Below are 15,233 nucleotides of genomic sequence, written 5' to 3' on the forward strand. Positions count from 1 at the left end.
TTTGCGAAATGGCCGTTCTTTTTGCAGTTCTGACACCAGGCCTTCCTCATGGGGCACAGGGATCGACTGTTTTTCTCCATCCCACAGAAGTAACACTTTGGGGCCGCGTTGGGCAGCGTGGTGGCAGCGAGGCTATCGACAGGGCATGGGGAGGCCAAATTAAAAGCAGATGTTCTACTCACATTGTAACAGTGGGCCCATGACTGGCCAGAGCCCTGTGTGTAGGCATCCATGCTTAGGCCTGCAGCATCCATCATTTCTGCAATCTATACAGTCTCCATGAGGCTGTCTCCCCCATGCTCACTTCATTAGACCGAATCCCAGCCACATAAGCATCCCGTATGAGGTCGTCAGTGATCCCGTCCGCAGTTTTATTGGTCCATGAATATGCTCTGCTCAGTAACTTTAGTGCCTGTAGGTAGGCTCTGTAGGACTCACCCGCTTGCTGTCTCCTGGTTGCCAGCGTGTGTCTGGCATATACCTTATTCACAGGTCATTCATAGAGTCCTTTTAGCACTTTCATGGCTGTTGTATAGGAGGTTGTGTCCTGGATTTTTTCATAGACCCTCATGGACACCATCGACATCAAAACCAACAGTTTATTGGCGTCTTCCTCCACAACAGGGTCTGAGCGCTGCAGGTCCTCACCCAGTAACTGAAATCACTCTGAGCAGTAGCTGACTGTGGGTCGATGCTGAGGCATTCTGGTCGCAGCATTCGCTCCATTCGTTGAAAGTTTTGGTAATAAAATTGTAACGTGTCGCATGACTCAAAGACTTGTAGATTCAATCCAAGGCTTTTATTACCAAAAAACTAGAGTGTAGTACATCGAGGTCGACCAGTCCAGACTGACCTGGATCTGGTTAGGTGCAGCACCTTATGACCTGGCCAGTAGATGTGGCTACAGCTCTCAGCCAATCATTAACACTATATACAAATATATACAGAGGTGATAGGATCCCATACTATCACAAAGATTAATTAATAACCATTCGCAATTTTGAAATGTATGATAAAGGTCACTCTCTGTGACTTAAGTATTTAAGATAAATGCAGTGGAAAATGATTGCAACAACAGCAGAAATAGCTATTATTCCTGTTATAATAGTGTTTAAGCTGTCTTAAAATTCACCTTGGTACCATTGTAGTTCATAGTATGTAAGAAACTAATTAAATAGAAACATTCTTTATTTTGTCATGAAAATATTGTTTCATGCAAAAGATAAGGATATATCTTTACTAATTGCTATGTCATACAATTGCATGTTTGGTTTTCTGTTTAAATGATTGAAATTATAAAAAAAATATGATTTCTAACATGATGTTAACCTATTCTGATAATTCATTCAAATTCCCTTCAGAATCTTCAAGCCCAATTATTCCTTTCCACATTTCATTTTATCTAATTAACTAGGTCTACCATAGATATAATGCAAAGTACAGTGCATAATTAATGTGATCAAGCATAAAATTGGGGTGAAAATGGATGAAACAGTTCACTCTTAATGAATATTTAAATTAAATCACGGGATTTTCCAAAACAAAGTACATTTTGTTGTTATTTCCAGCTATATGTCTGTTGCTATAGGAATCTTTGGTCATGTTCACCAGCAAACCCAGAATCATTTGGGGTTTTCCAATGGAAAGTTATTCTCTCAATGTAAAGAGTTAACTGACACATGAAGTGCTTGAGGAAAAAAGACAGATGTGGAAGACCATCAGCGCAATTAGTTTAAAAGAAAATTGGGACAATAAACTGCTTGGTCAAGAGAATACATTTCCATTTCAGTGCAGCTTTTGGACCACAGCATAATTGTTTCAATCTTTTACTGTCATATGTAAACACATTAACTGATATTGTTTATGATTCAACTTAATATTCAAAGTATTTTGTAACCAAATTAAAGTCGTGTATACTTTTCCAATTAAAAATTCACAGAAAAAATAACTCTGATAGCCTCATTCCTTTAACATCTCAGTATCCAGATCTTTGCTTGTAAGTTCAGAGTGCAGTTAAACTTGCAGTCATTCTCCTGGTGCATACTTCAGTCTTACTGATATCCACATCTATACTTTCAAACAATTATATTTTTTAATGAAAATACACTTCAAGGCTTCCAGTAGGCTCAAATTTTGATGCAAAATATTGAGAATGAGTTAGCTGACAAATTTTCATGTTCATAATTTAAATTAGGGATTTTGCAAAATTTATACTCTGTTTTTCTCTGCCTGCTATATCATTTGAAACAAATTCTTATTATCTGCAGAAATAGTGAACTTAGAGACACCTTACAGGTTTGTTTAAATTATTACTCAAGAAATCTTATGAAAACCCTACGACTTGTAGGGTAATCAATTATACAGTTGCCTCTGTATCAAAAGATTGTGAGATCAAGTCTCAATCTAGAGACTTGAGCATAAAAATCTTGACCGGGATTCTAATTCAGCAAAGATGGTGTGCTGCAATGTACAGGTAGAAGGTTAAACCAAAGCTGTGCTCTCTTTCAGGTCATATTTAGCATAAAAGGTCATATGCTATCCAACTATTTTGAAGAGTGAGTTTTATCCCTGGTGTGCTGTCTCATACTTTTCTTTAATTCAGTATCATGAAAGATTGAACTAAATGACTAATCCTGTGCATTGAATTCAATTTCAAAATGTGTTTGGAACTTCATTTCAGAAGCAATGCTTGATAAATATTTGTTACATATTTGCGTTGCATGAAGTAGTCACTGCTCAGCATGATGTTTATGAGAACTTCCCACCACATTTGGTATATAAAGTACTTATTTTCTGTAAATTATTTATCATGATGGGTTCCTGATATTTTCCTATTGCTAATAAAATATAACATGTAAGGTTTGACCAAAATATGATAATATGTTCTAATCGGGGTCAACACTACCACTAGGTGAACTAGCCATCTGCTTAGGATGCAGACTTCAGAGGGGCGTAGTCAGGATGGCCAGAAATCCTGTGTGTCGGGGCCAAATGTGAAAAAAGTTACTGTGCACTTGTTTCATTAGTCGGCGTCCCGAGATCTGTTGGCTGGCTGGGCATGGTCATCTTTATTCTTTTGTGTATGCGCTAATGCCGGCAAACGCATGTGTGATGGATTTGAATTGCAGGGCTGGCAGGCGCATGAATGGTGGGCTCGCAGTTGGGGGAATGTTTAGTGCGGCTATGCACCGACACATAGTTTTTGCGCAATTGGGATTAGGCAGCAGCCACGGTGCTTCAGTCAACATTGAGTGGAGCTCTTTGAACGTAGGGCAGAACAGAGGGGAGGGGAGCAGGTGGGCCAGTTGGCAAGGTCCTATGATTTTTAGGGGGTCTATTCCCCTGGTAGAGGCAAGGGTGGACCCTTTGCCTTGGTAAAGAATATTGATATTGTAAAGAGAGTCAAGGGGGGATCCTTTGGCACAGAATATTAATATTTTAAAGAAGATTCATAAGATTAATAAGGAAAATATTGTAGATAAATAAATGCAGATAACTGAAACTAATGTGTTTGATTATATGTATCTTGTGGCCACACACAAAAATATACAGCATCTTTTCTCTTCTCACGACCTCCACAACACTCGGCATGAATGTGCATCGTATGGGAACGAGTGATTGTGTATGCCTTGCTATTGAGCATTACCTCGATAGACCTCAGTTTCTTCGTGTTCATATATTTGTTGTGTTGTGCAATTGGTTTATAAATAGATATCGGCATTTAGCCTACGCAGCACCCACACACACTCACTTATAATATAACCATATAACCATTTACGGAGCAGAAACAGGCCACGTCAGCCTTTCAAGTCCACACCGGTTCACTAGAACAACTCCACTTGCTCAAACCTCCTGCTATATGAGGGGGATCACGCCACAACATATCTCTTTATTACATTTCAGGAAACTTTGACAGCAGATGAATGCTATCACTTTGAAAAGTCAGTCCTGAGTATTTTCAATGTGTGTTGATAAAAGATAAATTATTATGTTTTCAATTAAATGTTTCATTATTAGCTTTGTTGTTTAGTGCTGTACTTTGCATTTTCTACACTCTTGTTTTTATCTTTTCTTAACTGTTGATGCAAAATAAATTTTGCGTTAATATGTTTTATATTATGTTAAATATAATAGAGCTGCAAAGTTTGTGAAAATTTTCTAGGTCAGTAATTTTACCTTATTCCTTCTTGCAATTTAAAGTAAAATTAGCAGTTCCAAGTTTTGTGTTTTCATTCTTTAGACAAAACATCTATTTTGAAACTCAACGTTGCTTTTTTTTGTGTGTGGGGGGTGAAAGTAGTTGGCCTTGCTTAGTGCACAATACAGTCTGGCACTGGGCCTGGTTCTAATTAGTGTGATATGATTGCATGAAGATGGAAATGTTTCATTAAGGTGCAAAAGAAATGTGGTGAATGAAAATTTATAAACAGTGGGATTTAATATTGCCGTATTTTGATAGTATAGGTTTTAGAACAATCTTACAAAGGTGTGCCCATCTGCTATTTTCATCAAAGACACCTCTTCCAAATAATGTTCTGTTAATGTGTACTGGATATCTTCTAGGCTTGACCATCTCAACTTTTCTACACCTTAAACTTAAGCTGTTAATTTTTTTCACTTGACAAAATAATCACGGTTGATCTCCAGATATGAAAATGTAATACCAGACTTGTTTTTGCACTCTATGCTTCACATGGAACATGGGTTACATATAATTTCCTTTCAGTGAGGTCAATACCCCTTGGAAAAAAAATCTTTTTTTTTAATTAAAAACTAATTATAAGACATTCATTTGGAAAAATATCCAGATTTATTTTTACCAAAAAAAGATGAACTGAGATTGGAACAATTTCATTCATTTCTCACTTCATTGATGAAATTTCCACGACAACAGCAAATGAAAGAACTGCAAATAATTTAGATGCTGATATTCACAAACTACTAATGACTAATTGTAACCCCAGGGGTAGTAAAAAATAATACTAGCTCTGGGGTTACAATAATCATTTCAGAATTTTTCCTAATTATGACATGTTCTTTTTAACTCCTGCAAAAATCACGTTAAGGTTACCAAAAGTTCATAAAAGACAATATTCCTTTTATTTTAATATCGTTTCTGAGTTCCTAGACATATTTAGATGATTTATGTGGTCTCAAGGGTTGGTGTAATGATTAGCACAATGTCTTTACCGTGGCAGCAATTGGTACCAGACCGGGATTCGAATCCCATGCTGTTGGTAAGGAGTTTGTACATTCTCCCCGTGTCTGTGTGAGTTTTCTCCAGGGACTCCAGTTTCCTCCCACTGTTCAAAATGTACAGGGGATGTAGGGTGTAAATTGGGTGACACTGACATGTGGACTGAAATGGCCTGTTTCCGTGCTGTTCGTCAAAAATATTTTTTTATTAAATATTAATGCATTAACTTTTTCTTTATACCACTTGACTCAGGCTCTGCATGAATTCAGAACAGGGCTACATTGAATGGCAATATAATGTACATTCCTCCAGCAATGTGACCCAATCTTGAGCATTTAAGTTTCTCGACTGAACAAACAATTGAATAATAGGAGGATTAATGGTTATTTGGAACAGGCAGGTAAATGGAGTGAGAACAGGTTCACTAGACCAGATAGTCCACCTCTGTTCCTGTTTTCTATGTTCGTACGTGGGACATTGATTTGAGGATTATAACGAGATGCTGTGGGTCTATTGTACGAAACATTTGCTTTAATTAAACTGTTCTGTGGTGTCCCATTGCAAGTTTCATGGTCTTGGCATTTGACAAAATGATAAAGGTTCATAAAGTTATCAGTGTTCAAGGAAAGGTTTAAAGGTTGGCTGTCTACAAATTGTGCGTAAATGTTTAACTCTAAGATTAAATGCTAACAGTTATATTGAAAATTTATAATACATTAAATCTGTAAGCAGGTGCAAAATTTAATTTCAGAACTTTGCACTTTAATTAGCAGTAAATAGTATTATTTTAGTATATCTTTTGCCAATGTGCTGGTTAAATGTAACAATAATTAAATACACCATTCCTTGAAAGCCCCACTATTCAGATGCACCTGCCAGATCATAGGTTAAACCTAATTCTGCAAGTATGAAACTGAAGAAAGTAAAACTAATAATTTTAGTTTTCAAGCCAGCAGCAAAATTATATTGTACTTATTTTTATTGGATGTAATTTTATATTATCATATATATTATCACTTTTGTTTGTACTTATGGGTGGCATTCCCTAGATCTTGTGATATTATGTGGGAAAAGATCATCCTGATTGTGGGTAGAAATATTAGGGCACTTTGCCCATTTTTAGAGCTTGTCATATGGCATGAATTAAAGAAGGACATACTTGCCTTGGATAAGTTTCAACAAAGTTTAAATTAAATCCCTCTCCAACTTAGCCAAAATGAATAGTCACTGGCTCTGGCTGAAAAGAAGGGATCCTCTCTGGGCTCATTTCTCTTAAAATGAATATGGGGGACCCACCCAGATCTGATCAGCCTGTGGTGGGTCTGCCTTGGCAGAGGGTGTCTTGTGCTTAAAAGGCCAAATCACCCAATCATACCAGGGAATACAACTGAAGATGCATCCCACACTGTATAACATCACCTAGTGGTCATCCTCCATCATCATAATTGAGGCAACCAATTCTGCTACATCTATAAGACACGATCAATTTAAACAATATTGAAACAATACTTAGTCCTTCAAATCAACCAGAACTGAAATTGTTGTCCAATGAGGAATGATTAACAAGACCTTGTCTCGACCTGAGACATAAAATTAGGAGATTAGGTGGATGCTTAAGGATGCCTAACTGGATGTGAGAACTATGAGTAATGGACCCAGTATAAGATCACAGCTTCAGTGGGGGGGAAAAAAAAGAAAATGTCTTCTCAATCACATGTAGGTTTCATAGCCTAGGAGTGTATTACAAGAAAGTGAAACATTCATGTTCTATGCAATTTTATTCAAAGCCCGCTATACATTGGAGTAAAGGATGTAAAGTTTAAGGAATATAATGTACTTGCAGTGTTTGTAAACACCAGGGTTTCAGACTATTGAGAACAATAAAGTATCCATTTGTTCTCACTGATAGTCCTTAAGTACCCATTAATGAATCCTTATTAAAATTCAAAACGTGACTCTTGACCAATTTCCCCATCACTTCACATGTCCTACCTGTGAATCAGTTTCTTCAAAACCATAGTCTGAAATTCAAATTTGAAAGTCAATCACAGACATTTTCAGATGTACCCTTTTCATTGTGATTCAGCTGCTTCGATTATGCACTACATTATGAAGCAAATTGGAGCAAACCATCAAGGATCAGTTTAAAAATAGGTCAATGAAAACTGAAGAAAATCCTGGAAGGAGAAACAATATTGAAGTCAATGCAACTCTGAAAGGTATAAAAGTACACAATACTTATGTAATGTGAGTTTACAAATTCACAGGGTTCCATAACATACCATAGTTCTCAAGGTGCATGGAGTCAACTTTACATCAGTCAGGAGAATGCAATTAGAAACAATAATCTGGGAGAAAATTAACCAAGAGTAGTGAAGCATGGAAAAGCTGGAGGCAATGGATTGGCAGGTGCTGGATAAAGGGAGAAAGGCAAAAAAAAAAACAAAGTTGGTGGAGAAAGATGAGTCATACAGGCTGGAATGGTGATTGCATGACAAGGATTGCTAGTGTTGATAAGAGGGCAACCCTAGTGATGTAAAGAGAGAAGGAACGATGGGCAATGGGATGGGAAAGAGAATTGTAGAAACCAGTGTGGAGATTGGGAAGGAAGATGGAACTAAAGAGGAAGGGATGGGTGGCAGTCAGGGTGAGGAATCATGGGAAAGGCAGCAAAAAATGGAGGGGGAGGAGAAAGAGCAGATGTGGAATGAAAGAAGAGAGGGTAGGAATAGAAAGGTGTGGTAGATGAATGCATGGCTGAGGAGTTAGAGCAGGAGTCAGGGGTTCTGGTTTGTGGATCAATGGGGATCTCTTCTGGGGAAGGTCTATCCTGTACAAAAAGGATATGCCTACTCCTGAACTGGAAAGGGACCAATATCCTGGTGCGCAGGTTTGTTTCAGCTGATGGGGAGGTTTAAACGAGTTTGGCAGGGGGATGGCAACCAGAATGTGGGTGTAGAGAATAGGGAGAAGGTCAAAAACATAATGCTATGTGTACTGAGTTGTAAGGAAGGACAAGAAGGGGAGGAATAAATATAGTCAGTTTGAAGGATTTCAATGCTAGGAGAATCAGGAATGAACTTGAGAGCATGGATCAGTATGTGGAACTACGATGTAGTGGGCATTACAGAGACTTGGCTGGAGGAAGGGCAGGATTGACTGATGCAGGGACAGGGTTTAGTAGTTTTGAAAATAATAGGATGGGAGGTAAGAGAGGGGGGAGTAGGATTTACTGGTCAGCAATAGTATCATAGATATAGAAAGGGAGGACATTGCAGAGGTAGTGTCTACTGAGCCCGTGTGGGTGGAAGTCAGAAATAGGAAGGGAGCAATCTCTGTGTTGGGATTAATCTATGGGCCCACAAATAGCCCTCAGGATACCAAGGAACAGATTAGCAGGCAGATTTTAGAATGGTGCAGAAATTACACGATTGTTATGGGAGACTTCAACATCCCTCTTATTGACTGGCACTTCCTGACTGCAAGAGGGATTGATTGGGCTGGATTTGTCAAATGTGTACAAGAAGAATTCTTGACACTGTATGTGGACCAGCTGACAAAAAGAGAGGCTATACTGGATCTAGTGCTGGGTAATGAAGCTAGTCAGGTCGTCGTCCTCTCAGTGGAACATTTTGGTGAGAGTGACCACAACTCCCTGAGCTTTAACATTAGCTATGGACAAGGACAAACAAAATGAGAAAGTTTTTGGGAAGGGCTAACTATGATGGGTTGAGGCAGGATCTAGCAAGAGTAAATTGGAAACATATGTTCGCAGGAGAAAGCTCAGACCTAATGTGGAGGAAATTTATGGACATCTTGCTTTGGGTTCAGGATAGGTTTTGTCCCATTGGGACAGGAAAAAGATGGTTAGAAAAGGGAAGTATAGTTTTCAAAAGAGCTGAAGCAGCTTGCTAATAGGAAGAAGGAAACATACATTAGAATTGGGAAGAAGGAAACAAGGGCTCATGAGAATTAGATAGTAGCCAGGAAAGAACTTAAGAAAGGACTTGAGGGACTAGTGAAATCCACGTGGATGTGGGCCTTCTGATCTTAGATTTTTTTTAATATAAATGACCTGGATTAAGAAGCAGAAGGATGGGTAAGTAAGTTTGTGGATGATAAGAAGGTTGGAGGAGTTTTGCATAGTACTGAAAGTTGTCATAGATTATAAAAGGATATAGACAGGATGCAGATTTGAGCAGAGAAGTGGCAGAAGGAGTTTAATCTGGATAAATGTGAGGTGATGCATAGGTGATAAGTGTGAAGGTCAAACCTGAAGGCTGAGCAGAGGGTGAATGGTAGGATATTAAACTGTGCGGAGGAACAGAGGAACCATGGCTCCAAATCCATGCGTCTCTCAAGGTTGCCACGCAGGTTGATAGGATAGTTAAGAGGGCCTATGAATGTTTGGCTTCATTCACAGAGGGATTGAGTCAAGAGGTAAGGTTGCACCTCCAGAAATCTCTGGTGATACCACCTTTGAAATATTGTGCACAGTTCTAGTTGCCTCATTATAGGGAGGATGTAGAGGAAATTTGTGAAGATATTGCCTGGGTGGAGAATAAGTCTTATGAGGCAAGATTATCAGAGCTGGGACTTTTCTCTTTGGAGGGAAGAAGGATGAGATTTACACGATTCTGTGCAGCGTAGATAAGGTGAAGAGCCAGTGCCTTTTGTTCCCAGGCAGATAAACCACAATGAACATCTCTACAAAATGAAGGAAGGACAGTTTAGGGGAGACATCAGGGGTAAGTTTTGTAAATAGAGACGTGGATGCCTGGAATGCCTTGCTTGGGATGGTGGGGGAGGACACAACATTAGGGGTATTTAAGAGACTCAGACAAGCACCTGGATGAATGAAAAATGAAAGGATACCAGGATGGAAAGGGTTTAATACTGTTTTTGGTAGGAATATATAGTTTAGCATAACAGAGGGCTGAAGGGTCTGTAATTTGCTGAAATATTCTATGCTCTCCATCAGTACCAGAGCTCCAGAGGGCTGTGTTCTTATCCCCCTGCTCTACTCACTTTACATCTATAATTTAGTACTTCATTTCAAAAATAACACCATCTACAAATTTGCTGACAATACCATGGTATTAGATTGTATAAAGGAAGGGTATGAGATTGAAAACTTGACTAATAACAACCTCACTCTCAATGTCACCAAAACTAAGGAGCTGATTGTTGACTTCAGGAAGGGAAAGCCATAGGTATATGATCCAGTGTTCATTAGGGGATCAGAGGTGGAGAGGGTGAGCAAATTTAAGTTCATGGGAGTCACTATCTCGGAGGATCTTTCCTGGACCCAACACATCAGTGGCCCCATGAAGAAAGCACATCAGCACCTCTACTTCATCAAGAGTTTGTGGAGGTTTGGTTCAGAAACCTCGGCAAATTTCTTCAGATGTGTGGTGGAAAGTGTGCCGACCAGCTGCATCACAGTCTTTTATGGGAACATCAATATCCCTGAGCGTAAAGCTCTCCAAAAGGTAGTGGACATAGCCCAGGATATTACATGCAAAACCCTCCCCACTGTTGGTAACATCTACAGGGAACGCTGCTGTCAGAGGGCAGCAGCAATCATCAAAGACTCACTTCACCCAGCACCTGCTCTGTTCTCACTGATGCCATCAGGAGAGAGAGAGAGAGAGATATGGGCCACAAGACTCTCTCCACCAGATTCAGGAACAGCTGCTACACCTCTACCATCAGATTCAACAACAAACTAAATCAGTCACTAATTTGAGGACTCTTACTTGTGCACTTCATTGATTTTCTTTGCTCAGTAAGTTTGTTTATATTTGTTATCTGTTTACAGTTCCTTTGATTGTTTACATGTTCACGCTGTGTACAGTTTATTTTTTGTACTACCATTTAGTTGTAATTCTGCAGATCTATAGGAAAAAGGAATCTCAGAGTTGTTTGTGATGTCATGTTTGTGATGTCATGTTTGTGATGTCATGTTTGTGATGTCATGTTTGTGATGTCATGTTTGTGATGTCATGTTTGTGATGTCATGTTTGTGATGTCATGTTTGTGATGTCATGTTTGTGATGTCATGTTTGTGATGTCATGTTTGTGATGTCATGTTTGTGATGTCATGTTTGTGATGTCATGTATGTACTCTGACAATAAATCTGAAATATGGTCTCTTCCTTGTTCTAGTGGTCACATCAGGTATAGAAAGAGTTGGCTCATCTGGGAGTGAAGCTTTGCTATTTTTTTATTGCACCAGATTTGGTTTTGTCACAGGTTATGTCATGTAGGCCCTGCCACAGCTGTTGGGTATCTTTCATTATTTTAATTCTCATCCAGTTTCTCCATTTAGGCCGAGAGATGGCTTTTCATAGGTTATACCTGCTCCTTCCATAGTGTTCTGGATCTCTGGACTTAAATTCCTGTGATCTGGCTCTCAAGATGTTCCAGATTTCATTGTTCATTCAAACCTATTGATTTGACTCTATTCTTTGGATTAGTTTAAATAAAAAAAATGTTCTGGAGTGTTTGTAATTTCTGTACAAAAATAATCTGATTACTTTGGAAGTAATGTTTAGTGCACAATAAATCTGTAAGTATTAACATGTATGCCATTGTATACAATCGCTTATAATTAATAGGCCTGCAAAAGATTGTGTTAGAGCCAGCAGGATGATGGGGACGGTGTTGAGACCATCATCAAGGTTAGAATTTTAGATGTAGTATAGAGGACGACCCGGATTTTTAGATGAAATAATGAAGTTTCAGATCATCCTATATAATGGCATATACGGTATAATTCTAATTCACTTTTCAAATTACTTTCCTTAACGCTCTCCCCTTTGTTTCCACAATTTAATATGTGCTTTTTATTTTTTTGTTATCTTTATCTATCCTTGCATTCAATATTTTTCAATTTGATCCCTTGCGTGCACAATCCATAGCTAGATGTGTGCATTGAGTGAATTTATTATTGATGGTTCTCACAGTTGCAATCTTAAAATGGCATTACAAACTATATTTGGGAATGATTTTACCAACCACTTGCTTGAGGCAGCTATTCTACATGTTATCCACACTTCCTATATATTTGTTTTGTGCAACTTGTATTTCACGATTGGTTCACTCATTTAATGATGTACAGTGATGTTAATTGAATCGTTTTTGAGATTATAAAATCACAAGATGTTCTTTTTAATTTTTCACTACATTGCTCATGATATTACAATGTGCTTTGAAAATTAAGACATCCAATTAATTACAATTCAAATGTGCGGTCTATCAATTTATACACAGCAAGATCCCGCAAACAGCACAATGAATAAGGGAACATCTGTTTTTGGTCATGTCGGTTGAGGGATGTGCATTGGATAGAAAATCAGAAAAAAAATCACTGTTAGGGCAGTATGATTGGCATAGCGGTGAGCACAATACCTTTACCGTGCCAGCAAATGGGGTTGGGGTTTGAATCCCATGCTGTCTGTAAGGAGTTTGTACGTTCTCCCCGTGTCTACGTGTATTTTCCCTGGGGTCTCCAGTTTCCTCCCACCATTCAAAATGTACCACGGGCATAGGTTAACGAGGTATAAATTGGGCAGCACGGACTTATTGGCAGAAATGGCCTGTTTCCATGCTGTATGTTTAAAGTTAAATTTAATCTAAATTGTTCTTCTTCAAATATGTATTGTTTTTATACTCCATCTGGGTAGACCTGATCTCATTCAAAATATGTCACCTCCATACATTTAGACCCCAAGAACATTTCACTGAGGCATCAAGCTAATTGTGTGCACCAAGTGCAGAGAGGCTTGAAGGTGTACTTACCTGATCAAACAATGGATAATCCCAATTGTCTCTTGCACATTCTCCTTCATTACAAAAGATTGTGGGTGTATACTTGATCCACCTCCATCTTACTTCAACTTTGCAACTAAGGAATCAGTCTAATAAAGGACAAGGTGCGAGGAAGGAAGGGTGCATGCGTGTGATTTAATTTAACCTCGCATCCCAGTTCCGATACCTGGTACTCCTTTGCCAGTCTTGAGCTAGTCTCCAACAGCCTGCTTCCTATGTGTTTGTCAGCTTCAGGGCCCCTCACTTATCCAACGCCTTGGTCACTGATGCATAGGGTCATCTCTGCTTCTCCTTTCCAAAATTGGAGGGTGTTGTCCCTGCTTTCTGGTGCCCTGGGCCAGTCCTCTGCTCCCCTGGAGTCGGCAATTCCTCAAGTTCGCTGCCAGAACAGGGGCTGCCATCTGGGGCCAAGATCCCGCGGCCATAGGAATTTAAAATAAGTACCATAGCTCCTGTCGTATGCCATTTAAAGCCTGTAGTAGGGCTGGGAGGTAGAACCCAGTGGAGGAGCTCTGTGTCTCCGGCTCCCACTTTCCCAAGGTTCACACCAGCAGCAGTAATCAGTATCAGTATGAGAACAAGTTATTTTGCGTGGAGCAGTGGCACAGCAGATAGTGCTTAGGGACCTCAGGTGCTGTCTGTGTGGAATTTTCATGCTCTTTACACGAGTGAATAGTTTTGAGTAGTCCCAGAAACTTTAATTGAAAGTTAATTGAGTGCTGTAAGTAACCCTTACATATAGTTCTTGTGGTGACAAAAGACAAAGGAGGAAAAACCCAACACCCAACCCCAACCAACCAATTTTCCCTTGCAACCGCTGCAACCGTGCCTGCCTGTCTCGCATCAGACTTGTCAGCCGCCAATGAGCCTGCAGCTGACGTGGACATTACCCCTCCATAAACCTTCGTCCGCGAAGCCAAGCCAAAGAAAGAAGAAAGATACATCCACAGTACTGGGCTGAGCGCCCACCAGCCTACTGCCGGGGGTGACCTCTGTACCTGTAGAAAGACCACCTGGGAGGCTGACTCCACCTGGCCGGCTGTCGATAACCAACTTGAGCTAGCCACTCCTGGGCCAGTCACATGTGGAGCCATCGAGATTACTAGTGGCGTTTAAGTGGACAGTCTTTTATGTGTCTTGTGTCTGTTTGCTGTACCACAGTTCTATAGGGAGGAAAAAAATCTAAGAGAAGTTGAGAGGCATAGCTGAGAGAATATATTGCAAGACAGCAGAGAAACAAGGCTGTGGAATTGTTTATCTGGGTTCTGGTATAGATTTAATCGGCTGAATGAATTTTTGTCGTCTTAGGCTGTAATGTCTAATATAATATCAAGATGATTTACCACCAAGATTAACCAAATTAAATTTGACTAAAGACAGATGATGTGTCACAATATCAAGTCAAGTCTGTAAATTTACCTTTGTTTTGACTTGAGATTATGAAATGGTGATAAATTTAAGATTTCAGTTGTGCACTGCTCAACAAACCGAAAATTGCTGGAGAAACTCAGCAGGGCAGACAGCATCCATGGTCAGTCGACATATCGGGATGGGACCTTTATCAAGATAAAGATTAAAAAGCTGAAATAAAGAAAAAAAATTAGAAGTTGGGGAAAGGCCCACAAGTGAAGAGGTCAAAAAATGAAGTGGAGAGACAAGTGGAAGGAGAAAAAACATCTGGAAAGGGAACACAAAAAAGAGTTGGAGGGGGTAAAAAAATAAAAATCCAGCAGTATATGAAGAAAATTTGGAGATGGTGGAACCAGATGTAAGTGGGATTGACCTAAAATTGTGTTGGGGTGGTGGGGGGAGAATTAATGTTCATGTTGTTCATGTTGTTATGTTTAGGGCTGTCTCTGAAGCCAAGGATAGATAAGTTACAGTCAGAATGCTTGGTGGAGATTAAATATTTGCATACAAAAAGCTCCAGTTTAGTCAATTTATGTTTATTGTCATCTGATTGCACAAGTACAACTTGACAAAACAGTGTTCTCTGGCCCTTGGTGCAAAGCACATGGACACACAACCAGACTTACTACACACAAACAAAACATTTGCACAACAAATATTCACCTATATATATATATACATATACACACACATACATATATATATACACACACACACACACATATATATATATACATATATATATATACATACACACAAACACGTATATATAAATATTGTTTCGTAAATATGA

General features: G+C 39.2%; 2 long non-coding RNA genes across 5 annotated transcripts in view; one reads left to right on the top strand and one right to left on the bottom strand.

Annotated features, from left to right (window-relative positions):
• LOC138752429 (uncharacterized) overlaps positions 1-11,094 on the bottom strand; it is a 33,587-nt gene extending 22,493 nt beyond the window's left edge. For 3 of the 4 annotated variants that reach the window (XR_011350641.1, XR_011350636.1, XR_011350644.1), the window contains exons 1-2: positions 10,957-11,094; positions 7,190-7,374 (exon numbers count right to left, since the gene is read on the bottom strand). This is a non-coding gene — a long non-coding RNA (uncharacterized lncRNA). Of the gene's footprint in view, positions 1-6,956; positions 7,375-10,956 lie in introns of those variants that run through there. The other variant, XR_011350637.1, reaches the window with a different exon arrangement.
• The window catches only part of LOC138752444 (uncharacterized), a 34,875-nt gene that overhangs the window by 7,228 nt on the left and 12,414 nt on the right, over positions 1-15,233 (top strand). The window lies entirely within an intron of this gene.

This window comes from Narcine bancroftii, chromosome 1 (genome assembly GCF_036971445.1).
Source record: "Narcine bancroftii isolate sNarBan1 chromosome 1, sNarBan1.hap1, whole genome shotgun sequence".
Lineage (NCBI taxonomy): Eukaryota > Metazoa > Chordata > Chondrichthyes > Torpediniformes > Narcinidae > Narcine > Narcine bancroftii.